This window comes from Rhopalosiphum maidis, chromosome 2 (assembly GCF_003676215.2).
Source record: "Rhopalosiphum maidis isolate BTI-1 chromosome 2, ASM367621v3, whole genome shotgun sequence".
Taxonomy (NCBI): Eukaryota; Metazoa; Arthropoda; class Insecta; order Hemiptera; family Aphididae; genus Rhopalosiphum; species Rhopalosiphum maidis.
Window position 1 is genome coordinate 23,390,516 of NC_040878.1, and position 26,232 is coordinate 23,416,747.

Genomic DNA, 26,232 nt, shown 5'->3' on the forward strand with positions numbered 1-26,232 from the left:
AACGACAAGCATGTCAGCAGATTTACCAGTAATAAACTGACAGACGTTTAAAAGGACTCTGCCGCGGAGATAGTATACGTATTATATACACCGCTCGTCGGCGAGCGGGACAGCGCCAAGAAGGGTCGAAAAAGGTAAATACGTTTGGCTTCGGCCAAATTAATCCTCTTAAAAGGCACGAAGGCGGCATATTTATCCTAATAGAATTCACTGTCCGTAATTCATTATCAACCCTCTCGCGTTTTCGCGCTCACCGTCGCCACCATTATGAATATAGTGATATAGATGCACTCGTCACTATACTCAACCGTCACCGTCGCCACAGTTACTACAATTGACAAATTAAGATGATTACACGTCAGACAAATATTATTACTATCATAAACCGTCTCGTAACGAGACGAAGAAAAAAAACACTGTTTTGTAAATTGTCATCACGCGAAATTCGGTAAGGAGATTATCTAGTTTTTCTAGCCGAGTCAATCTGTCGGCCGCTAATTTTCCGTTGATATGTTTAGAAACATTTAGAATAAAACAATTTGAATCTAAATTAAATTTATGATATTTTTATTATGGTGGATGGACTTAACAATTCAATTTATACTGTTTTAATCTATACCAATGCCCTTAATATTAAATAATCAAATTTTCCATATTCACATTGTGTATACTGAATATTAAATACTTACAACTTACTAATGAATAATTAGTATTTGTGACTAATTTGAATACGATAATGTAACCCTCGGTATAATTATTATAACAACGTATAATTAAGGTTGACCAATTTGGAATTAAATTGAAATACTCGTCAAAAAAGTAAAAAAAAAGTATCATTTTATTTCAATAAAAATGTAAAAATAAATTTTAAAAGTCTAATTTTTATTTTAGTCTATTAAAATTATAAAATACATAAATCCCCTCCTCAAACTTTGTAGTTAATACGTGCTCAGTTTTGTTTTTATGAATTAATTGATTGGGTATTTATATTTTAATAACCTTTTTTGAACAAAAGTGAATATTATAATACTATAATAATAATGTTATAATATGGCTGTAAAAATGTATTTACAAAAATATGATGTAAAATAAAACGTATGTATTGCAAGTTCATAATTATTACGAATCTATACTTAACAACTTTTATACTGATATTATGATTGTCTAACAATCAATAAATAATAAATTAATATAATTTAATTATTCATGCAGAATAGTTTATCTATAGTTTTTACTTGAATGATTTCATCGCTCAGAATCTAAAACGCAAATTAAATGTATTAGGTTTTATGATAACTAAAATAAATAGTCTTTTTTTTAGTTAGTTTTATTTTAAATTTCATGTAATGTATATAGCCAATCGTTATCTGAGCCAATTATTAAAACGATAATAGATTTGCAGGATATCAATGATTATTAGTTATATCAAATGTAAAATGGAAAAAATTTTCAAATTTATAAAAAAATCGTACTCTTTGTATTTTTTATGGTTTCTAACAGCTCACACGCATTTAATTTATTTCAGATAATTTTTTAGAATTGTATACGTCATTTTTGATATTTCATATATGAATTCTTGCAAATAATTGTTTTATTTTTAAGATTACAACGATAAACTATTATAAAAGACTATCATAAACAAAATACAATTTAATGTTTTTTTTTTTTTTTTAATTTAAACCTAGTATCATATGAGATAATATACTAAATTAACAATGATATCAGGTTGTCTCGATCTTCATATATTATAATCACAATTTTATCTTCCGTGGATCAATTAAATTATTTATGTTATTAAAGTATCTCTCGTTCTGATTAGTGAATGTAGATGGTTTAAAATAAATAAAAAAAAAAAAAACAGTTTTTGATCACGTTAAAAATAGTTAATAAAAAAAAACCCCAACTTAATTTTATGATTAAAAATTTCGTTATTTTTCGCCCTTCTCACACATACGCGTATATTTAGTGAATGAGAGGGGGTGGAAAAAAATTCGACAAACAAAACACGTCTTGAGTAAAGACGCTTTGCTGAAAATCCATTTTGAGCGCGAGCCGTGGCAAGTTCCGCGCGCTGCACAACAATGACTTCCACCCCCACCGTTTTCGGCAGCCAAGACCGACCCTATCGCAGGGGTAGAGTGTCCCGTAGGTCCGCCGGCGCGTTCATTTGGCCACCGCGTCTCTAACAGTTCGGTTCGGTGTCGGCACTGGTCGGCCGCGATCGTTCGTGGGGCCTGGGGGTGTGTGTTAACGGCAGCGGCAGCAGCAGCAGCAGCAGCGGCGGCAGCAGTGGAGAGCGCGGGAAAAACTTTTCCCAACATTTCGGTCGGGTTACTTTTTTTCCTCCCCGCATACGACGTCGTACTACTCGTACAGCTCCGTGTACCGCGGAGTCCGACAAACACGGCGACCGAGTCAGGTATGTACCACACGAACACTTTTTTACAATTTTTGTTTTCGGTTTGGTTTTTTGATTCCAAATTTTTTTTTTACTCTGAAAATTTATTAAGCACATAATACGTATAATATTTAATTATTTCTAATAATAACCGATGATACCGTCGTCGTTATCGTCGCGTCTTCGATTACGAACTGCAGACCGCGTGTCCGGAACGCCGCGACAGTTGGGGCGCGGCGGGGCCGGTGAACTTTGTTTCCAAACAGTAATAAAAGTGACTAGGTGCGGCAAACTTAGTTGTTGTTTGTTGTTCTATCGAGTTTTCGGGACTTTAAAAAGTGCACGGAGAAAAACTTTAGAGAAGTTTAAGTATTTTAACTTTATATATGAGGGGCGGCCAAGTTTTTCGAACTCGGATTGTTGGGATGGGCATACGTTCAGTGTTGGTCCGTCGCCGGTTACGAATACTACTTCACAATAATAATAAATAATAATTAGTACAATTTAGAATCACTGCAACGCTAAGCCACGCAAACGCATCCATTTGTGCTTTCGGTTTTTTTTTTTTATAAAATTTTTATAATTTTTGAGTAACATAAATTATTTTATCATCATGCCGTTTTCGCGTTCAGCCGACCGCCAGGCATTTTTCGCCATGCCGTTACGGAAACTTCAACGCGCCAATATACCGTACTGCTCAAAACGCGTAACTCAGCGAATACTTTCCTAAAATCTACCAGGTTGGAAAATATTTTTTTAATCTTTAATAAATATATTACACATACATAAATTAATATTTTCACGATTACGTCTTAAGTTTTTATAAGTAATAATGCAAAATACTGATGCGTATGTTAATAATTAGGTAACCTTAGAATTTATATTCACCGGGAATACGTCAAATAATTATAATTTATATAAATACTTAGTAATTAATAATTTAAATATTATAATCTAACCATTTAAATCATAATTTTCACAACGCAAAATTATTTATTTATTAAATTGTCGCTATAACGCAGATAAACCGAATCAAATACATTATTTTAAATATTTTATTTAAAGGATAAAAATAAATAAATAACGTACATATTATTTTCATATTTAATACCGATATTTATTTACAAAGGCTTGGTTGAGATATTAAAGTATACAGAAGCTTACTAGAATCTTAGGAACTGTAAAATTACAATATTATAATGCAAATTTTTAGATTAATCATGGATACTTACAATATTATGTTATGTTAAGTCGTTATCGTGTATATTAGTCATTAAATTTATGAAGATAATCTTATCGGAAACATAATTTTTTTCAATAAATAATTTATTTTAAACATTTTATTATGTGCATAAATACAATTTTCAAAGTACGTTTTTACTTTACACATGCCACTCAAACCCTAAGTAAAATTACATATTTCTTATGCTGGATAACACCGTAAACTTTGATATCAACTTTTTACAATAAACATTTTATATTTTATAGAAATAATTTGTTGGTAGTAATTGATTAACAATCTAATAAATATTTTTGTAGAACAAAAATTCCATTTTTATTATCCAATGAACTAAAATAATAAATCAAGCAGTATTTTATAACTAGTCAATTTTTTACTCGATTCCGTTGCCATACTTAATTATATTATGAATATTATAATAATAAATAGTAAACGCGCATTATTGTTTTTCTTTTTCCGTTGTTGTTCTATTAGAGAACATAATATTATTTTTTGCTTAAAACTGGACACCGGTAATCATTATTCATACGACAACGGAGGGTAAAATATGAGGCAAAAACGGCATTTACCGGCACGTATATACCGCCACTATTCAGCCTGTTCCTTTTTTCTTGCTAATCCTCTCGTGTGTGAGTCCGTGTATGTGAGATGTGAGCGCCGTAATTATTTCATTAATCCTTACCCCGAGCACGCCCGTATGTAATAAAGGGGTTGCTCTTGTAAACGATATCTCGAATAGGTGTACCCTAAAACCCAGTGAAGAGGAAAAAGCTTTTTTCATATCATATGCACTATCATATTATATGTGTACCTAGTAAAAGTAAAACAACCAGGACGCGATGTTATTTTCGGTCAAAAACGTGTCGGAACGTATTTTGGTATAATTTATTTTCCTTTTATCGTCGAAAATCTGTCGTTTTTGTGGCCACCATACCCAATATTCATCCACATTTTTGTATAATAAGTTACATATATTATTTTTAGTAGGTATAGTAATCAGCTTATTTGTCTTAACACATAAATTATAAAACTATCTAAAAAATCATATTTAGTATTATGACGTTATTATAAAACCATTAAATATCACGATTAAGAACATTTAAAATTTAACTAGAACAATTTTTTTTTTAATTCCGATATTTCGTGAGAAAATAAATGTGTAATTAAATTATTTAACTATAACCCTAAAGTCCCATACGATTTGTACGTTACTGATATTTGGTTAAATATAATAAAAACACTGCTCACTCGTTACACTCAATTTACTTTGCCGTCACGGTATATGTATGGACGTATGGCCTGTGTATTATTATTTTAAATCAGATATCAACCATAATGTGCAATAAAACATTTATAAAAATACAATCATGATTTAATCCCAATGCATACACAAATAATACAAATTTACTAAAACCAACCGTGCTGTAAAATTACAGGTATCAGTGATTTTAGATTTTGAGAGCAGTATTATGATTGACGAAAAACTTAGAATAGTATTTATACAAAACATTATTTATTACTTGAATATTTAAACAAATGTTTATAAATTAACTTCTGAGATATAATCAGGGCCGGCGAGAAGGTGGGGCAGAAGAGGCCAGAGCCCTGGAGCCTGGATCTCCGGGGGGGCGGTTAAGTTAGGTATAAAATAAGTATATATAAGTAAAAGGGCCCGGAATTGATCAGCCCTGGGGCCCACCAAAGTTCTCGTCGGCCCTGGATATAATACAATTAAAATACTTTAGCTATACATTTTAAAATGTAGACTTTATTGGCTTTTTTTTATTTAGATTAATAAACATAATATGTATATTGAAAATACCTAATCATATTTTTCATACGTTTGAACTTCAAATTTTAACAAAAAACATTAAAATTACGAACATTTTTAAATAATTTTGTAGTTAAAAATGTAAGTTTTAAACTTTTATTTTTATACCCAAAGTTTAGAAATTTAATAATTTCCAATACATGGATTTGAATTCAAGAAAATAATTATTCGTCAAATTGCATTATTTTTTATATGGGTTATAATTTAAAATTTTAACCAAATTCCTCAAGTTTTTAAGTAATTTTGTACACATATCAACTGACAGAAATCTTCATTTAGATCCATTTTTCGTCCAATACATTGATTTATCATTAAATTTAAATTTAACATCTATTATAAAGACCTTTTTCTAATGATGAGATTCACTTGAAATCCTCAATACACCACATAAAGTGGTTACTTAACTGTCCTTTTTTGTTAATGTTACAATTTATGTTTTAGAAAACAACGAATCATGATTTATAACAAAAATTCAAAATTTTAAATATATTATGCAAAACCATTCATGTCATTTACATTTATTATTTTTTTTCAACATTTAAACTAATTAAGATTTACAATGATAGATAATAGCAATTTACCATGCTTTTTATACACTATATTTGTATACTATATATCCAAGTAGATCATTGTAAATATATTATTATTATTATAATGATTACATTAAACAATTATTTTGATTAAATAATATAATATTAATGATGTTTCTATATTTTTATTTGAGCACTGGTTTAAAAATGAAACATTAAAAATATAATTTTGGTAATTGATTATTTGAAAAAAACTAGAACCATTTAATTGTATTATAATAATAATTATTATTTTTATAGTTACTCTTACTCGTTTTGATCAATTTACTTAAACACAATGTCTAAACAGTGTATTATTATTTTAAATTAAAATTCAACGAATAAATTCATGCAGTAACTTTAGTTAGCAGTGTTTTTCAAACAATAATATCTTAAAAGTATAATTTGTGTTTGATTTCTGAGTTTCTGACCCATTAAGTGAACTACAACACAGTTTTATAGTTACAATAAGTAATTTATGATACTTTGAAACACAAATTTTCACACATCTTAAAACCATTACATTCATGAACTATATTCAAAAATATTTCAATACTCCAAATATTTGTTATAATTACTCGTATTTGAAATATTGAAATCATATCAAAAATAATACAATAAATATTTATAAATCTTGTGAATCAAAATACTATGTTTTGTATATACATTTTTTTTTTTAAAGTTAATGTAATTTTAGCAAGCGTAGATGCATTTCTAAATGTTCACATAAAATATGTTTTTTTTTTATAAAAATAATAATCAAATTTGTATCAGAAAATATAAAATATAAATAATAAACCGCGATTTATTTAGTTTTTTCTATCTTTACATCCCAAACAAAGCGATGGATGTATTGGTCTTTTTAATTTTAATTGCTTGTGCAGTTTTCAATATGTAGGTAAGCACTAACGATTATAGAAGTCTCCGAATTCAATATTTTTTCCATACTTGCAAATACGCTTTTGCTTTTTCAAATGCTATAGAAAATTATTTTTTCTCCCATAAACCATAACCCTCTACAGCATATATTGCATTCAAAACAAGATAAAAAAATCAAAAAAATCATAAAGGTCAAAATCGGGAACGATCAGTAAACTCCCAGCAGAATGACATATTCTTTTCGAGTGCATTTTTTTGTCGTCCGCGTTTTAATGACTGCGATTTCCGTCTAAAGGTTCAAGTGATGTTCGTCCCCTGCACATCGGCGTCAAAAATCTTCTTTCAGTATATCATTTCGATCCATTGAGCCCGTAATGGTAATGGAATACCCTCTTGTTATATTGTTAAAGCTTGACATTTTTTTTTCTCTCGTTATCCCCTGCGCACCTACTTGAAATATGGGGTAAAAATAAAATTAGAAAATATTAAAATAAAAGATTGTTTAATTTGAATTAGTACATATACGTTTTTGTTAAATGTAATTATTATATATACGTTGGGATACCGTAAAAGCATTTTAAACTTTTCACAACCATAAATCGGCTACTAAAACCGTCCTAACGGAAATTACACAACCTCGCGCCAAAGATACGACGATTATCGGATATTTGAAGATATTTTGCCGGAAAACCCGAGAGTGATAAACTTAAGGGAATTGAATGGAGGTGAAGTGAATTGTTTTGTTCTTCGACCGATCGAGAAAACATGATATAGTTCCTTTGACGCCTAAAGAACAATAAAAAAATCTTCTGTATACACTAGACACCCTTTTCATTACTTTCACCTTCAATAACTAATCACTTTGCTTTTTCAGTGAACAAAAACCTATTTTATTTATCACCTAAGTAGAACTTTAACAAATAAATATATCTGGAGTAGGGAACAAATAATTGCATTAGACGATTAAAGTACAGATTATTAGATGTGTTTTAAGTAATCGTTTATTAGGTAACAATTATAAAATTTATATTTTATTAATTATTATCGATAATAACAGTATATATAATTATACATAAACGTATATTATTATGTAGAACGAAATAATAAATTATATGATTTTACGAATATCGCAATCTATTTGGTTCTAACCAAAAACAAATAAATCGTGGTTTTCATTAATTGTTCTACGTCATAAACCGTTTTTGATTGCTTAAACATATCAATCACGCGGAAAAACCTCATTTGTGCTAAATTTACGATTTCAGAGCATTTTGCAAAAATAAAGTATCCATCGATAATATCACCTATTTCCATTTTAAAATTAATTAAAACCAACTATGTGTTACAAACTATAAATCATTAATGAAAGATGTTCTATGCAGGTAAACATTTTCAATATGTTATCAACTCGACACTCATTCCATAAATAAATTGTAATATGACATTAAAAATCTCATATGTGAAAAATATATAAGCTAAGAAAACCGTCAATTTCGCAAAACATTAACAATTTATACATTATTTCAAAAATATTGATTTTCAACTTCAGTTATTTTCAAATTAAAATATGATATTATATTTTTTTTAAATTTTAAAATTCGATTCTGTAGAAGTGTAGAACATTGAATTTTTTTTAAATATATCTTGTGGGTTCTAAAAATTCTAGTTTTAACACAAAGGTAGTTTTTTTGTGCCAACAATGATATTATACATTTTTAATACCATGGAATTAAATAATTATCTTCAGATAATGTCGTGGTCATCGATAACAACTTACTACCTGCGCATATCGAACTTAAAATATTTAAACCGACGGGATATTCCGTTTTAACCAACTGTTTGAAAGTTGTTCAGTTAATACGTATCTACCTACCTATGTATTATAATTATTCCCATTCAATGCAATTTTCGCAATAAGTCATTCGTGCGTCTGTGTGCAGAGTCTGCCGCGCGTGTCAATCGAGTACATATGTTGGGTAACAAACTTTGATTACATCGAAACGTTTTGGTTTCCGGATATATACGCGACCGTACTATTTTCATTGCAGACGTCCTAAGAACGCGTTTGTAAAATAATAATAATAATAATAATAATATGTGCTTTGCTTGTGTTTTGACGTCCGCGATAAATCGTGAATACAGTACTGCAACGACGCGCGTATAACACGCGCACAAGGTACCTATATAATTATATATTATCTGGGACTCTCAGAGCCTCTTCCGGAGGGCTTTTTGCAACAACAACAAAAATAATTGTTACCGTAATACCCAACGGGTGGCACCGGCTGCTCGGCCGCCAAGTCACGAGACCTTCATCGTCAACAACACCTTACGTGATTTTAATTCGTTTCGTTTCGTATCGGGTTTTTTTTTTTTTTTTAGAGCATTTTTATTTAGCTCTACTCCGATATAATAATAGTATAATAGTTCCGTCTCGCCACCCACTCATTTGCTCGAAAAATGTTGGCGATTCCTGTCTGTTAGGACGTTTTAAATTGGGTAGTTCGGGTTAACAACAGTTATTATGATAATAGGTATACCGATTTCATTGGCTTGCTTCCGATGGTTGGTCATACGTACGTATGTCGGCTGTCATAGGTACCTACGTAACACAGTGGCGTAATTACAAGAGAAGGTAGTTCATATCAAATCCCCATCCATGCCTTTTTTTAAAAAAATTAACATATCACATTTATGTATATATTTGAGTATTTGACAATATTATTGAATATTTTATAGATAAAAAAAAAAAACATTCAAAATCTCTTATGTTAACTGTACATAACTATAGCAATATTAATTCTTAATAAACACTATTGCACAAATATATACATATAAGCGGTCAAAAATTATTTTACCGCTGAACGACGACGCACGCCAACAACGTCGTATGATATAACTATATCGATTGCAAGTGAATATTTAATAGTATGTAATTATTTGCTTCCGCGTGTGAATACATTTATACATACAATTTTACGTTTACATATCATAACAGTTGTATTGGGCGATGTTTTTGAGTTTTAATACATACAACAATTTTTTTGCGGAGTAATAATTAAGCAATAGGTAAAACGCACGAAAATTTCTTCCAACTACCCCACTACCCAGACACGACAAAATTATATCACTGACACGCGTACCTACGTGACGAACAACGACGGCCTTATTGAACCGCGCGATTATATATTATAATGTTTTCGTGACAGGCACATGTGACGCGCACACCGTGGGAAACGCGACTGGTTGCCGTTGAAATATAAATGTAAGTGCCGGTCACTTGGGTGCCATTAATGTTGCATATCGTGTGCGCCCACTTCTGGGATTATCCTACGCCGCCACCGCTGCCAAGCGAAGGAAGAACGTCGTACTATATTCGTCGTCGCGGTCGTCCGAAAGGGCAAAATGCTCGTCTCGCGACGATAGGGCGCTAAAAGGTTTTCCTGGTCCCGTTGAGATCACACTAAACTATACGCACTTTCTACAACGCGACATATATGTTCAAGTATATAGGACTTGCAACGATACATTCACTCCACCGTATACGTGCGCAAAAGCCGTAGGTACGAATAATTCCGGATTAAGCTTTCCGAGACCCTAGTATGAAAAAAAAAAATATCTATTAATATTTTTTTACTCACATAAAACATTATTAGATATAATTCATAATTATTCAATTTATAACTGTTTAGCTCACATTTTATCCACTTTTTTATTAGTTGTTTTTTTACGGTCATTTTGTCTTTTAATAGTCAAAATACAAATACGTTAAATCATATTATACACAATTTTAATTACGAAATCCTTTCAAAACATACATTTATATCATGTTTTTCGAATTATTTATTTGATAAAAATATAATATTATTATATACTCTCATGTCGTTTAAGCCATTTTTTACCTAATATGTACAAAAAAATGTTAGGCACACGGTATTTTTTTCGAATTATTTTATTATAGATTATTATTATTAGTCGAATAACGCAACGAATACGTTTTAATATTTCAACGATTGACAATAAAACGGTGAGCAGCGCACGTATTACGTTCATTATTATTAAAACGAGCTTTCGTGCGGGCAGCCAATAATTTTCGAATGTTAAATAATTAATAACTGGTAATCGTGACTGAACGGGCATGTCATCAAGTAATACCTATAATAACGATACTTAACTAGGATTCAATTATGCGTCGGCTCGGCTGCCGATGCCGGTATTGGTTGGAGGAGGTAGTCGAAATCACTATAATATTACACTGCGAGGGCGAGGCTCTGCTAAATATTCGGATCACGTGAATACCGGTGGATTTTTTCCGTGCGACGAAAGGAGCACATGGGTCGCACGACGACCGGCTCGGGCGGCGCAGTTCTTTAAACGCTGACTTTGACCGGCATGAGACCTGCTGTCATGAAATATTTAACAGACAAAAGTTACGGTTTTGTGTGACGAAAAAAAAGTTTCTCTTTTTAATATTATTATTATTATATATATAAACACCTCCTCCTGATATAATAAGTATATACTACGAAAAAATTATGAAAATCCGTTCTGCCGCCGCTATATCCGTCAGAACCGAATTCGCACGCACACACCGTTGAGACTGCGAATGACTTTTTTTCTTCTTTTTTTTTTCTACTAGCCCTTTGCCGAAAATAAAAACTTTTTGGGGTAACGACAAAGTTTCCTACACTCCACCTCCCCCACTACCCGTATTCTATACGCACGACCCAGTAGTACCATTATATTTATATATGTACACTTGTAGTATACGCGCGCAAGAAACTGCTCACGTTCATCATTCGTTAGGCTGTGTAGGTCCCTCGGATAATACGATTTACAACGGCTCTATATATTAAACCTGTGTACAGTCTTACCCGCGTGCTATACACGCACGCACACTAACTGAGTTTATGTTAAGAAGAAAATTTTCTACTTGCGATAGTCACGAACATAATATTAATATATATTATTACTATTAAACCCCTAGCTGATTTAAATGGCCACGTTCGGTAATTTGTTTATTATTATTATTATTATTGATAGTTTAATTAAGATAATGATTTGCTAACAACTTGCTCTGAAAGTTAAATTATCGTTTCTTTTCAATTACGCGCCTATTAAAAAGATGTAAGTCATTTTAAAAGGCATCAAATTGCGTTAGAACTAGATTTTTGTTTATAATTTAGAGAATTTTTTATAGTTCTAATAATTTTTAAATCTTTATAATTGCGATTTGCGAATTTGATTTCGACACACATTATTAAACAATTCTTTTTCTTTGTTTTAATTCGGTTTTAGTATTTACGAATGTTATATTAATATTGTTCTAAAATCTCTAATCGATTTAAATATTTATTCAATTATTGAAGTGGTAGATAATTCATATAGGTAACACGATTACACCTCTTCAGAGGTTATGTTAGGCATCTCTTGACATAATCAGTTGTGTAATATAGTTTTGATTCATAAAAAGACCAATAATTATTATTGGATTATTATGAATGCGAAGGAAGTTTTTAGTAATATTCGCAATATGACAATGTATAATACAGACATGATGACGGTGACACCATCTGAGTGACGTTCTTATGCCAAAAATTATAGAAGGGTTTTGACGATTTTAAAACACGCACAATAAATATCATATTATTACACGAAAAAAAAAACAGCTTCCAAACGCTGTCCGCCGCCACCATCGGTGAATGGGTTCCAAATGCGCCGAGATATTCCCTATAGGCCACAAACAAGCCGGTATGTAATTTTTTGTTCCGCCGGAGGGTAGAAATGCTTTCGTCTAAATTTCCGTCGAGCGCAAACTTTTGACATTCTCGGCAACGAACAGAGTGAAAATATATACATGTATTATTGTTTTTTTTTTTTTTTTTTTTTTTAAAAAATCTTAAGAAAATAGGCTCCCCTTCTTTTTTGCGCAATAACAATATTATACATCCGTCTTGGGCTGAAAATATCTTTGGTTTTATAGCCAAATGAATATCAAAATAATGCCCATTAAAGTTGAATAATTGTTTTTTAATACATCGCCACCGTGTTAACTGGCTCGGAAAACGAAGAAGTCGTCCCCGGCGGCGGTGGTAAGAACCGGGTGAAATAAAATAAAATAAAAAATATATATATTGTTTTTTTTCTTCGCCTTCTTTTTGCATCGATAATCAATTTCTTCCTTTAATTTTCTACGCCCTTTCGCGGCCATTATTATATATTATTATATACACTCGTGTTGTGTGCGTATAATATATTATTGTTTAGTTTCATACACCACCGCTGACTACGATTCGGTGGGCCGCGTAATTCGTATTTCCATTTGTAATATATTATAAATAATATAATAATATAATTATACGGTATCGTTCCATACTATATATCATAATAGTGATATTTCTCCGTCTCGAACACACGAGCGCATCTCCAGCTATTTCTGAGCTTTCATTATTTATAATAATCATCATTATTATTATACAAATGTGACTTGAAACTTTTCGAAATTTTTACGGTCCACAGTCGTGCAGAGAACCTATATTGCAGTGTACACTATGGGATCATTTGCGAGCATATAAAATTATTTTTACAGTTCACATTACATAATTAAAACAATTTCACTTTGAAGACACATGCACTGCATAAGTAAAGGTTTGCAAAAGATTCAATCACTCGTAGATGCATTATTTGCGTAAGCGTATTGAAATAATATTCTTTAAAAGAAAACGAGTTCCGAGTACCTAAAAAGACGTAAGTCCATTAAGCAAGTATTAAACTGATCAGATGATATTATTATTATTATTATTATTATTATTATTACATAGTCGCGGACATCTAAAGAAAACGAACCGACACGTTTTCCGCTCGGACGATCCGACGAATGTAATATTATAATTTATATGTACCCATATGTTGTAATTTACGTTTAAAGAAAATGTACTCACTTGCTTCGATCCTCCAAGTTCCTATTCTCGTAATGCCGCCGTTCACCCTTTTAATGCGCACGTATATCTTATAGACTCTACGCGTTTATATAATGCGATTCGTTGGACCATGACGCGTACTTTGACGGTATTATAACGGATGTCCGGCTTACGCCAGGACCTCCGTCCATCATCAATACGATATGTTTCCGCTTATGTGATTCGATGTCTATGTTGAAAGACACATACGTTGACGAGTCGTAGGGACGAATTGTTATTAGTCTCTTTTTTAACTTCACTTTTTCTTTGGTTCCATCGAACGTTTTTTATACACATTATTATATCATGAGGGCCGAGGAGTATCTATAGATAATTTTTAATTTTATAATTGTACGCAGTTGATGCAAACGAAAATAACCAACATAATGATGTATACTAATAAAAGTATATTGCATAATATTATTATAATATATTATAAACGAAAACATTTTTTCCACAAAATTCGATTATAATATGTGACACGGCTTCGATTATAATACATTTTGCCGTATGTATAATATATAATATGGTGTCTGGATTTTTCCCTTCAATACACAATCCGTTGGGGGGGAAATACGGTTTTCTGTATACAAATCGATCGGAGTCCAGAACTCCAGACTATACTTACCATAAAATAAACACGGTATCGTAAAATATGGTGAAAAAATTGTGGGTTTTCCGCGTTTATGATGGCCAAACCCACGTGGCTCATAAGCAACGTGAATAAAACATTAGGCGACAGTCGCCCTCGTGTACGCACACTACGAACGCTATGTTATTATATACATGCAAGTCCGCCGGGGGACAAGTCAAGGGGTTTCTGCAAAGTTCATGATCCATGAACGACAATAAAAATTGATTTCGATTGTCGGGCCATTATTCGTATGGAAAGCAACTCCGGTGTAATGTATATTATAATACGAAAAAGTATTCAAAATCAAATAAACCAATCAAATAGGTAATGTCATTATTCAAGTTATCTACCGTATACAATTAAGTTATATTGACAACTGCTACTAAAAGTGAACAAAATATTAATACAAACATAGAATCAACTTAATTTGAATACCGAAAAACCTAGGAAAATACAAATGAAATCAAAATGTTATCTTAAAATAAAATAAAAATGTAAAATGTATTCTTGTTGTTCACTAAATAAAAGTTACTATTATTGTGGATGAATCATTAGTCATAACGTTTCGTAGTTCGGTTAAAATAATACTATATTTAAACTTTGCGTTAAAATAGATAATCGGAAATCAACCGAATTTGTCAAATTAAACATTAAAAATTGTCTATTCAATTTTTGTGTATTTTAAAAGGTCATCGCTATTCTACTTATCAATTACAATATTTGGTTTCATTATGATTCACATAAATATGTAATTTGGCAACTTATTAAGACTTTAACTTGAACACAAACACTATAATAATACAACTAAACAATATTTTCATGTTTCATGTAAAACGATTATCAACGGTATGCGTTTGATAAACATGATTAGCTAATAATCTAATTAAATGATTTTTATTGCATTTATTATATTATGAGGACTTTGGGGTTTTTTTTTAATATTTTTAAAGTTAAGTTGTAAGCTGCGGCCGGCATAAGGTGTATTCTGGGGGAGAAAAAAGAAATCAGTCCGTAGAACTAGCGGGGAGTCGCATACAGCGAAGATTTCTCGTATAAAATTATTAAAGTTAAAAAAATTCAAGGGAGGAGTAGTAAGAAATCCCAAGAATAATATCGCGCGCAAAAAGGGTGTTTTAACATGAGCTTAATGAAGGCCATGAACGATAAATCACACTCGTTGCTGGAGAAAATATACCGGAGCCTCTGGATCCCCTTTACGAGAATAAAATATTTCGTCTTCTTCATATTTCCAGCTACATGTTTAAATGCTTGTTTTTATATATATTTTGTTTTTATTATTTAACGCGAGCAAAAAGGACGCACATGTTGTACATTTAATGGGCTTCCGCCATAATTCATATTTTCCACATAAAACAACCTGGAGAAACATGGTTTCCACGACCAATATGTTTTCTTTTTTTTCGCGTTAATAAATCATTCGCTTTCATCGGAAAAAAAAAGTAATTGCTTTTCTTTCGTTCTTAAAATTTACATTCTACCGCTCATCGCTTTGCTATCAGTAAGAAAAGTTTTTGTTTTTTATTCATACAACGGTATTGATAAGGTGTCTTACGATGTTTAGCCAAACATAGGAAAAAGTTTCTCTGCTACAATAATTCATCATCATTATTATCCTATGCCTATTTTATTATATATATAAAAATTATAAAATATAAATATTTTTATTTGATAGAGTTAAAACGAAAATGAGGTTATCTGTGTAAAATGTCAACATTTTAAATATGAATTTTTAACATTTTGATACATTTTTAATACTGTTGCAATCCACTTTTTGGCTCTAGTAAATTGAGTTATAATACAGTTCTTCGAATGCTATATAGACTTTCTTGGTACATATTTTGAAATTATTGTAGACGTGTTCCAAGTATATATATTATGTTTAAATAAAAAATAAAAAAATAGTAAAATATGTAAAAATATGTAAACAAAAATTAACTTATTTTATTCAACTTCTTTCGGAACGTAGGTATCCAACATTTGTCAAAGTTGGTAAATTTAATTTGGAAAAAATATACATTTGCATATAAATGTAAGTCCTAGTGTAAGTCCGTCAAATCTTTAACGTTGCTCATTGAGCATAACTGTGTAAGTATACATAAGTTTAAAATTTAAATATTGAGAAACATTTCGCTGAACCACTCTTTATAATAGATTGTACAACGTAATATAATATGTTAAACCTCATTAACCTCATGTATGACCTTAATAAGAACTACATATGAAAAACATTATTATTTTAACCGTTGTAATACTTCCGAGTACGGCCGATATATTTAGAAAAAAAAATGTTCAATGTCTGACAGGTTGCAGGTTGTATATATCACTCGGCACATACTGCTCGTTATACAGAATAATAAAACATTATGATGAAATTATATTACTATATTTTTATATTATATTATATTATATTTTTTTCACCTATTCGATCACCTCTTCCCCAGTGGCAACCGCGTTTCCCCGAAGAACGTGTCTAGCTAATACCGACCTGAGTACGCGTGGGTCTTAGCTATTTATATATACTTTTATCCGCCGGTAACGGCACGCCGCTGTGGTAAAGGGGCCTCGTTGATTGATGCACCGCGTACAATGTGCCATTTAGCAAGCCACGGCCTTTGAATGAGGTGCAATTTGCTACATCTTGTTAAGCACTTAGCCACCCCTCTCTCACTCCACCCGTGTCGGCATCCGACGTTATTATCGCGCCGGTGAGAGGATCCCGCGGGACGGACGAGGGGGTACTTTGCGGCGGAATACAAAAGTCAAATTTGCGCACCCGTCTTCTTGACGAGGTAAACGACGACAACGACGACGATGATGACGGGACGTGAATATATGTAAACCTCTGGTGGCCCATATGTAAGACAGAAATACGACTTGTGCGTGCGTGCATAGTGTTGGTTGGTATATATTATATGTATGTATACTACCGGGGTGTGTGGTGCACTAAACGTCGACAGTTATTGCCGAGGCATAATACGCACGTCCTGATGAAATGAACCGATTTTTCTTATTATTTTTTTCGTTTTTTATTTCTCCGCTCCGCTGTTTCCATTAGTCCGACCTTTCGTATTTTTCCACACGCGACATGGAATATACGCCGCAGCGATGATATAGTAAATATATTAAACACAAAAGTCCCGGCGTACACATTATACATAATATTATACTAACTATATAACCCGACTTTACCGGTGAGAAAAAATGAAGAAATATAAAATAAGGCGCTGTACATATGTACTTATCTTGGTTTTAGTGTAGGTCCCTATTTAGCGAATAAATCGGCATCAGTGTGATTCGCTTTATAAAGTAAAAACAAATAATCTGATATAATAATTGGTATACTTTTACACGTGGTTCAAACTACTCACCAAATTTTTATGATATATCCACGAATAATCTTTAAAATGTTCATCAAAATATTATGTTTATTAGTTTTTAAGTATATAAATATAACCCTATAAGTCACAAACACTATGAATCGTATAAAGAATATATGCGTACAAAATTTAACGCTAATTACATGACTTATATTGTACAAATTGTATGGTAAATTGCAGTCAAGGTAATCGTCATTTAACATTACTAAAATTAATAAAATATACTGTAAAATGCGTTGGTGATATCTGTCTAGTACCTAACTATGGTCTATAGACTATATTGTCATTGTATTGATATATTGATCGAACAATTTCTTTCTGTACGGCATTCACGTCGAAAACGTGCCACACGTCCGTTGGTGTATAAAACAATATATAATTATAATATTATACTACCTACCTAGTTTTTAGTGTTGTAGATGCGTGTTATTTGTTATGGGTGCCGTTACCCTAGGTGTGTGTGTATATATATATACTAGTACGACCGAGCAAATATCACCATCAAACGAACGCGCGCAGATCCATAATAATATATTATATGATATTATACGAGTGTTTACAGAGGGGAAAATTCACGGTTCGCGTCTGTAATAATATAAAATACATACTCCAGTAAGTTACCATATTGATATATCATGTGTAGGTATATATGTTGCGTGTGTACATCGCACACGCGGAGTTGAGGCATTATTCAGTAGTTGACCGTGGGGGAGGGTCAAATTATTGTTTTTTCTCCTCCGCCGAGACGGATTGGCGCGCCGCGAAAATGCATACAATAATACAACTTCCGCGATAGTATATATACGCGATATTATCATATCATCGCGTGGTATGACGCTAAATACAATAATAATATAGCCGAGAAACGTCGGTCTTGGGCCATTCGCAATCTGGTCGGAGCACACGGCCCTGAGGGAAACAATACGCCGAATTAAGTGGCCGTTTTGATATCCACCGGAGTGTTCGAGAGGTTTAACCTCTGGCTGTTGATCCATGTTAACGACTGTAAAGCCCTCGGCACCCGGCCATAATTACATTATAAAGTCATTATTCGCCTCCCGTCCGCACCTCCGCCTCAACGTCGGGCCCGATACCACAACACCATTCGGACAACTCAACTCTCTCTTACTCTTACAATTTCTCCGTTTCTCTATTTCTCTCAGTCTCTCATTCGTTTGCACACGCTCTGTCTGTGCTTCATATATTATAATAATATTAATGTCCAACAACCGTTTTATATGACGCTATATTAAATTCTGAATATGTCTAGTAGATGGGGTATACAATAATGTGAATCACATCGGTGACAGTCATTTCAAAATCGATCTAAAAATATTTATTAAAAAAAAATAATGAAAAAACTTTATTAAAGAATCAACTATAATTCCAAGTATTTATATATATATAACGAATCTTTTTTGATTATTATAATTTAATATTTTAATACAATCACAGAATTTATACATTTTCTTGAAATCTAGTTGATTATAATAAAGCTATCATAGACTACACAAAATAATCGTTAACCTTAATTAGGTACGAGTATATTTGTGCTATTATATAAATACATCGTCAAGTTTACCAAACAGAACGTGAAATATAAATTTCAACACAAATATTTTCATTTTTGTAACATGCTGCGGTGATGGCTTTGGATAAATAATTTAGAATGTTTTGACAATATTTATATGTAGAACATGCACGCACATAAATATGTAAAAAAATATCAAATTCACGCGCTTTATTTATTTATAAACAGGGACAAGGTTTTGCTCACGTCTATTTCCGTTTTATTCTCTCCTCTGGGCCAACTTCACTGTAAACGAGCGTCTACGGTCTCTTAGACACGAGGTAAAGATGTCAAGTGTCGCCTGGGGAACACGTCTGTACACACGTCCTGAAGCGGATAAACGCGCCAGATCGCCTTACACATACTCCCTCGCGTTTCTCGGCCCGGGGGGTACGAATGCGTCAACAATGCCAATTCGTTTAACAATCAACTTTTTTTTCTTTTGACTTTTTATCAAAAAAGGTTATAGAGATTTCTATCACTTAAAGAGGGTTGCCGAAAAATGAAAGATAAAAAACATATTTCCTTTAGGAAAAAGCACTATTAGCGCACGTCAATTTTGATCAATTTCGCAATGACCCGCAAGAGCCGTCCGTCAACTTCTAAGATTTTTATTATTATTATTATTTACGGACTGGCCAAATCGAGTAGTTCGAAAAATATAAGTATACTCCCTCGGACGAAGGTTTTAGGCTGGTAATTATTTTAAAACATTCGTGCGTGAAATTTTCATCCTCCGGTGGGTTTTCAAGTTAATAAAGTAGTTTAGGTGGGTGCGGGTGGGTGGGGGCAGACAACAGATTGTTTTTTATACTTCATTTTGAGAGGCCTGAATGGAACGTTAATTAATTGAAGGAACGAAAATTGTTTTTTTTTTTAATTCCATTTTTAATCGGGTTAAAAAAAGGTACACGTAATATAAGACGACATGTGAACATTTCCTAAGTACTCGAGACATGATTAAAGTGGTTTTATGATTGGTATATATTATATTATAATGGTATGTATGATGTACTATATATATTTAGTATTATTATACTACTATGTTATAATTAAAAAAACTTTTACTCATTTCATTCAAACGCGAGCTTCATATAATATAATTAATTTCGGAAAAATAAAAATTAGTAATAGCATATCATTTCAGTGCATATAATATTATTATATTTCTAAATGCGAAAATATAAAATTTTAAATGATACCTTTTATAGTAAATAAAATTTTTATCAAATAAATACATTATTGTTAGGTATAAATGATAAATTGTATAACATAATAATTGTTTTTAATAAATGTATACCGCAGAATTTCAAAATAAAATCAAGAATATTCACAATAGGTATTCAAGTTTTGGCCAAATAATCAAAATCACTCCTCCATTGAATTACTTCGACATTTTTTTTTTATTTTATATATTATATTATACTATTTGAATTATTGCCGTATCAACAGTTTCGTGTAGATCCTAGCCGAACAATGTTTCCCCTCTTATGTCGAAAATCGCTAATTAATCGGCATTGTGTACTAAGGCGTCAGAGCAAAACTTGGAGTATCATTTCAGGCATAAGATTGCAATTAGCTGGTTTAATCGTTGAACACAAACTATCAAATCACACGGCCGGCTTGAGATCGGTTTCCTACCATAGTCAACCCCCTCCTACCGTTTTATCTCCCTATATCCATATGCTGCTATTACTCTCTGGGGTTTTCACATACACACGCAATTACCGAAAGCTTTAGTCCACATTTCGCTGCTATAAACATAGTGATAACTGATCCTGAGGCTTCTAGTTGAAGACTCTACCGCCGCTTTTGAGAGACCAAAAAAAAACAAAACTAAAAATTTCGTTCAACGATGTATGTGCGCATCGCAATACGCAATAGCGATCGATTTCATTAATACTTGTCTTATTATTATTCAAATCAACTTAATGCGAAATGTAAAAAAAAATATATGTATACAGCTTTTCAACAATGCTGATTCCACCCTTTCTTATTTGTTGAAATATAACGAAAGTACTATATACCTATAGTTTACATTTTTAATTGGAAATTATCCGCCACACAATAATGTTATGATTCTGGTTATAATTAAAAGGCATACGCCGACGATAACAAAAAATTGCAAGCACGCGACGGATTTTACGATTTCTCGTTATTTAAGTATTATTGTTATGACAACGGCGTTTCTTTGAAAACTAAACTTAAAGTTTAGACGATATTAAAGCAACAACAATATACATTATTTAAAATCGGCGATGAACTCCGTCAATTATTTGTAACGGAATAACATATTAATGTTATAATGTGTATAAGTGTATAACGTTCAAATCGACATCGTTGCCGGAGAATTCGTAATAAATCATATAAATTACATAAATAATTACGTGTTGTGAAATCATTATTATTAAGTCAAAACTTATATGAAATAACAATATTAATATTTAAATTTTAAGTATAGAGTTATAATATTTTACAACCTTGACGTTTAACAGAATATATTGAAACACCTTCACGGTGACCGTCAACGGAAATTTAGTTAGACTCAGAGGCGTGTTCACGCCTAAAGGTGAAAGGGTGATGTGGGGTGAAGTTTTCTTATCCCACTTTTGGTTTATTTTTGTATATTTATTACTCTTAACTTATTGTTAAAATAAAAAAATTCATGTTTTTTATTTTTTTTTATATGGTATTTTTAATTTTTCATATACTTAAGTTAAGTTGGATAACAATAACAAATATATGGTTAATAATTAAAGCATGTTTACTGCTATTACAGAGTAAGTAAAGTACACAAATTAATAAACATTAAGCAAATATATATGTATATTAATATACGAACGCAATGAATGATTGTATTATTATAATTAACTATCATCAATTGTTTTTTTTTTTTGCTATTACATAATTATGTAGTCTGAAAAATTCAAAACGTTATATCCCCTCTTTTACTAATTGTGCCACTGAATTAAGATTGTACACTTCTTGACACGCGATTTTGGGACGTTTTGGTATGATGACATAATCAGTGCATTTAAAATTGTCGGACACCTATATGACTTCGACGTCGAAAATATGAAGATACGTCACTCTCACTGACATTTTTCGATGACTTTCCGCTTATACACTAGAAAATGTTGGAGAAGCCACTCGACGAATGACATCCCTTGACCCAGCGGAATTATTACTCGTGCGACGTGACAAACCACACACCGGACATCCCGTCGTCGTAGCCGTAGTCGCCACCGACTACGCCTCATTATCGCGATCTCTACCACCGCAGCTATACACAGTCGATCGCCTGCATCGCCATCTCCACTACCTGTCCTCTTGGTCTATCGCAGACGTGCCCGCAAATACGGCACGGTCAGGTCCTGCACAGCTCTCAATCAATCGAGTCCCGAAGCCATTATCGTTCCCCGAACAATCATGTACACTGCTTTGTCGGAGGAGTGCGGGGACTTACGAGGACCCGCGAAACGAATATAATAAGGGACGACGTCGAATCGATAAGAGATCGACGGCGGCGACTTCGCACAATTCTCCTGGGACCGGGACCCCACCGCGCGCGTGCATTGTCTTAAAGAGGTTTCCCGGACCGAGGGCCAGAGGGATTACACTCGGGAAACGTGTGGTGATGGTCGACTGCAATAGCAGAAACAGCAGCATGCTCTCTCTATCTTTCTCTGTCTCGCCCTCTCACCCTCTCTCTCATACGCGCGTGTATATAAGTACATACATACATAGCACGTTTTGACCAATTATCCCCTCTGGACGCGACGTGAATGGACCCCATCGTCGTCGCTTTTGAATTATATTTACCGAGCGTATACGCGACCGAGACGACGACGCGCCAATTATAATAATACCGTATTACATTCACATATTGGCCAAAGCTGCACGTTAAGTCGCAACCGTCGCTGATATATTATCATTACGTAGGTAGATAGGTATCGTATAATATAGAACAGCTGCAGCTGATGATTTGCTAAATGGATATTATACCGAATGAGTACACCGTGTATGTCTTGTTAACGCGATAATAGTCGAATAACAATGGTGAACGCTAACGTAATCCTAGTAGTAAGTAGTATAATATAATAAATAAATAAATAATTTCGTATTCCTTACTGAATGTTGGGTAGGCATTTTCAGTGTTTCATACGTCCAATTTAAGGCAGAATTATCCCTTTTTTTGAGCATCATGTCCGCTTGTCCAACAAGTATCTAACGGAGCACTTTTTGTTTCGTGTTTTATTAAATAGTCCAATTTAATAATATTATTATATATTTATAAGAAGTATAAGTGGAAAAAATCCCTCTGGCCTGTACACAAAAAAAGCGATTTATTTTATACTGTTTTGTATTGAGTTATTGAAACGTAAAAGTTTATGAGCAACAACGGTTTTTGTATTACGAGCATCGAGTGATGATGAATAGTTGGTGTCAGCGATAAGCATGAGGCATGTCTTATTGACACGTATTGCACAGTATGTTATATTACACAACAATAACATCCTTATTTAACCTCATAAAATAGGCAAAATATCATTAAAAACACTGAAATCATTATAGTATTGTATAAAGTATCAGTATAGTTTTTTAGAGTTTTTATATAGTTGAGCCAAAATCGTTTATCTCATTTATATATATATATATATACGATCACTTTAATATAGACCGATATTATTTCGTTTGGACCACATATGTGAGCTGACTTATTTAAAAAATTAAAATTACAATAGTTTATTAAAATATATTTTATTTTGCTACCGATTCGTTGTTTTTTTGTTAAACAATCAATAATTAAAAATTACTTATACCATGTTTTCCTAAAGTCGGCATTTGATAAATTATTATTTAAAATGTTAGTACAATTATTTGAAAAGTGCCAATCAATTTGTGTTGAGGTTTTTGAATATTGTACGTAACTCAATATATGATCGACCTGCTAATGCGTTTTGTTTAAATTGCTATAGGTACATATATATATATATATATATATATAATATTTCTTAATAACTATTGTTGATAAGTATAGCATTATAAGTACATATTGGAAAGGCAAAGTATAAAAATTTGCTCGTATTTTGTTTTTTCTCCGCGTGATAGTTTAATACAAACGATATGTGTTTCTGGGAATGGATTTTCCGTGCGGATGAACGTATATATATATATATATATTATTGGAGACGTCAAGCGATTCCCGTAGCTTTCTGGAAATTGTTTCTCGTGTTTGAAAACAACTTCGTAGGACCAAAAAAAAAAAAAAAAAAAAATAATAAATACGAAGAAGCTACGTCGAAAACCGTAACCGGAAACATATTAAAGGTAATGGTCTCGAAATTATTATTGAATGAAATCCGGCACATAAAAATGTCGGGGAGTCTTTCGCTATTTATTGCGCTTGGATGGTTCTATGTCGCATTTATCCGTCGAAAATCCAATAACTCCCCCGGTATTTTTTCTCTATACTCTAGTCTCGTATTATATATATATTCGAGTTATTGTCAGTAATTGAATAATTTGTACACATGTTGACCGACCGTTCTTTTTGAAAATTATTTCTTATTTTCCACCCTTGTCCGTGACGACACGAAATTGTCGCGACAATAATGGTGAAGAAAAGGGCTAGCAAGTATCGTATAATAATGTACAACAAAATATACACCCCGACGACAGACGAATAATATACATAATATAGAAAACCGATAAATCCCGTGTTTGTGCATGCAAAACGGACCTCCGGATGACCGGATGTGTCCCGGTATCGGAAACGGACGGCCGCGTTATTTACATAATAATAATATCTCGGTACAGATCTTAACATGCATGCGAAGAAATAAAAAATACGCCTTTCTCGTCGGGATTCTCGGCCGAAACGGGGGCCGTATAGCAGTGCACACAAATCGAATTATTCGTTTGGGGTTCTCGCTAAGAACATTTTACTTCCGATCTCTTATCCCGGCGTAGTAGAAGTATAAAAATAAACACTACACAATATACAACTTTCGTCAGAATACCAAACTGTAAACGTGCTTAAACCAAACGCGGTGGCTGGGTAAATTTTTATGACCCGTTGGCCGGGACTAGATCGACGCAGGGGTGTTGACGAGGGCGATAGAGAGGAAAAAATGCTAAAAATCAAATTTAATAGCTCTCCGGTCATAAATGTTGGAACGATTTCGCGCGTTTTATTATTTAACTGTTTTTCGTTTATATATGCATGTGCAATAATAATAACATGTATAATACATGCATGCCAAGCAATAATGACGTATTAGCGTAGACGGTTTATGACCATTTTATATTTTGTACGGGTTTGGCGTTCGTACAAGTTATTTTGACACGTATATTCATGAAGGGTTCGAAATGACGAGAAAAAAAGATACAATTTTATTTTTCATTTTTCTACTGACTTTGGCTAAAATAAAAAGTTACTCGCTCAAACATTGAAACATACACGTATTACATAATATATACAACAAAACCGTTTTATATGCTATAACGGCGTCACACGTGTTCTATGTTGGCACTGCAGAACACGTGTACACGTTTTTATTCATTTTCCGTCGGAAAACGATATCACAACATTTTAGCGTTAATCAAATAACGTATAGTATAGAACAGATTTAATAATATATTATCGTATATATCGCTGATATTATGTATAGAATAACGTTGGCATGTGCATGTAAAACGTATATTTTGTGCAGGCGCGTCGGGCTATTAAAACACCGATCAAAAGCCGTGC

At 32.5% G+C, this 26,232-nt stretch overlaps 1 protein-coding gene across 5 annotated transcripts in view; it reads left to right on the forward strand.

The window, feature by feature from the left end:
• LOC113551188 overlaps positions 1-26,232 on the forward strand; it is a 234,434-nt gene that overhangs the window by 130,766 nt on the left and 77,436 nt on the right. Inside the window, exon 1 of one of the 5 annotated variants that reach the window (XM_026953276.1) lies at positions 2,969-3,138. The exons of the other annotated variants lie outside the window; for them this stretch is intronic. The gene's annotated coding sequence lies outside the window, so the exon portion shown is untranslated. Of the gene's footprint in view, positions 1-2,968; positions 3,139-26,232 lie in introns of those variants that run through there. 5 annotated transcript variants of the gene reach the window in all.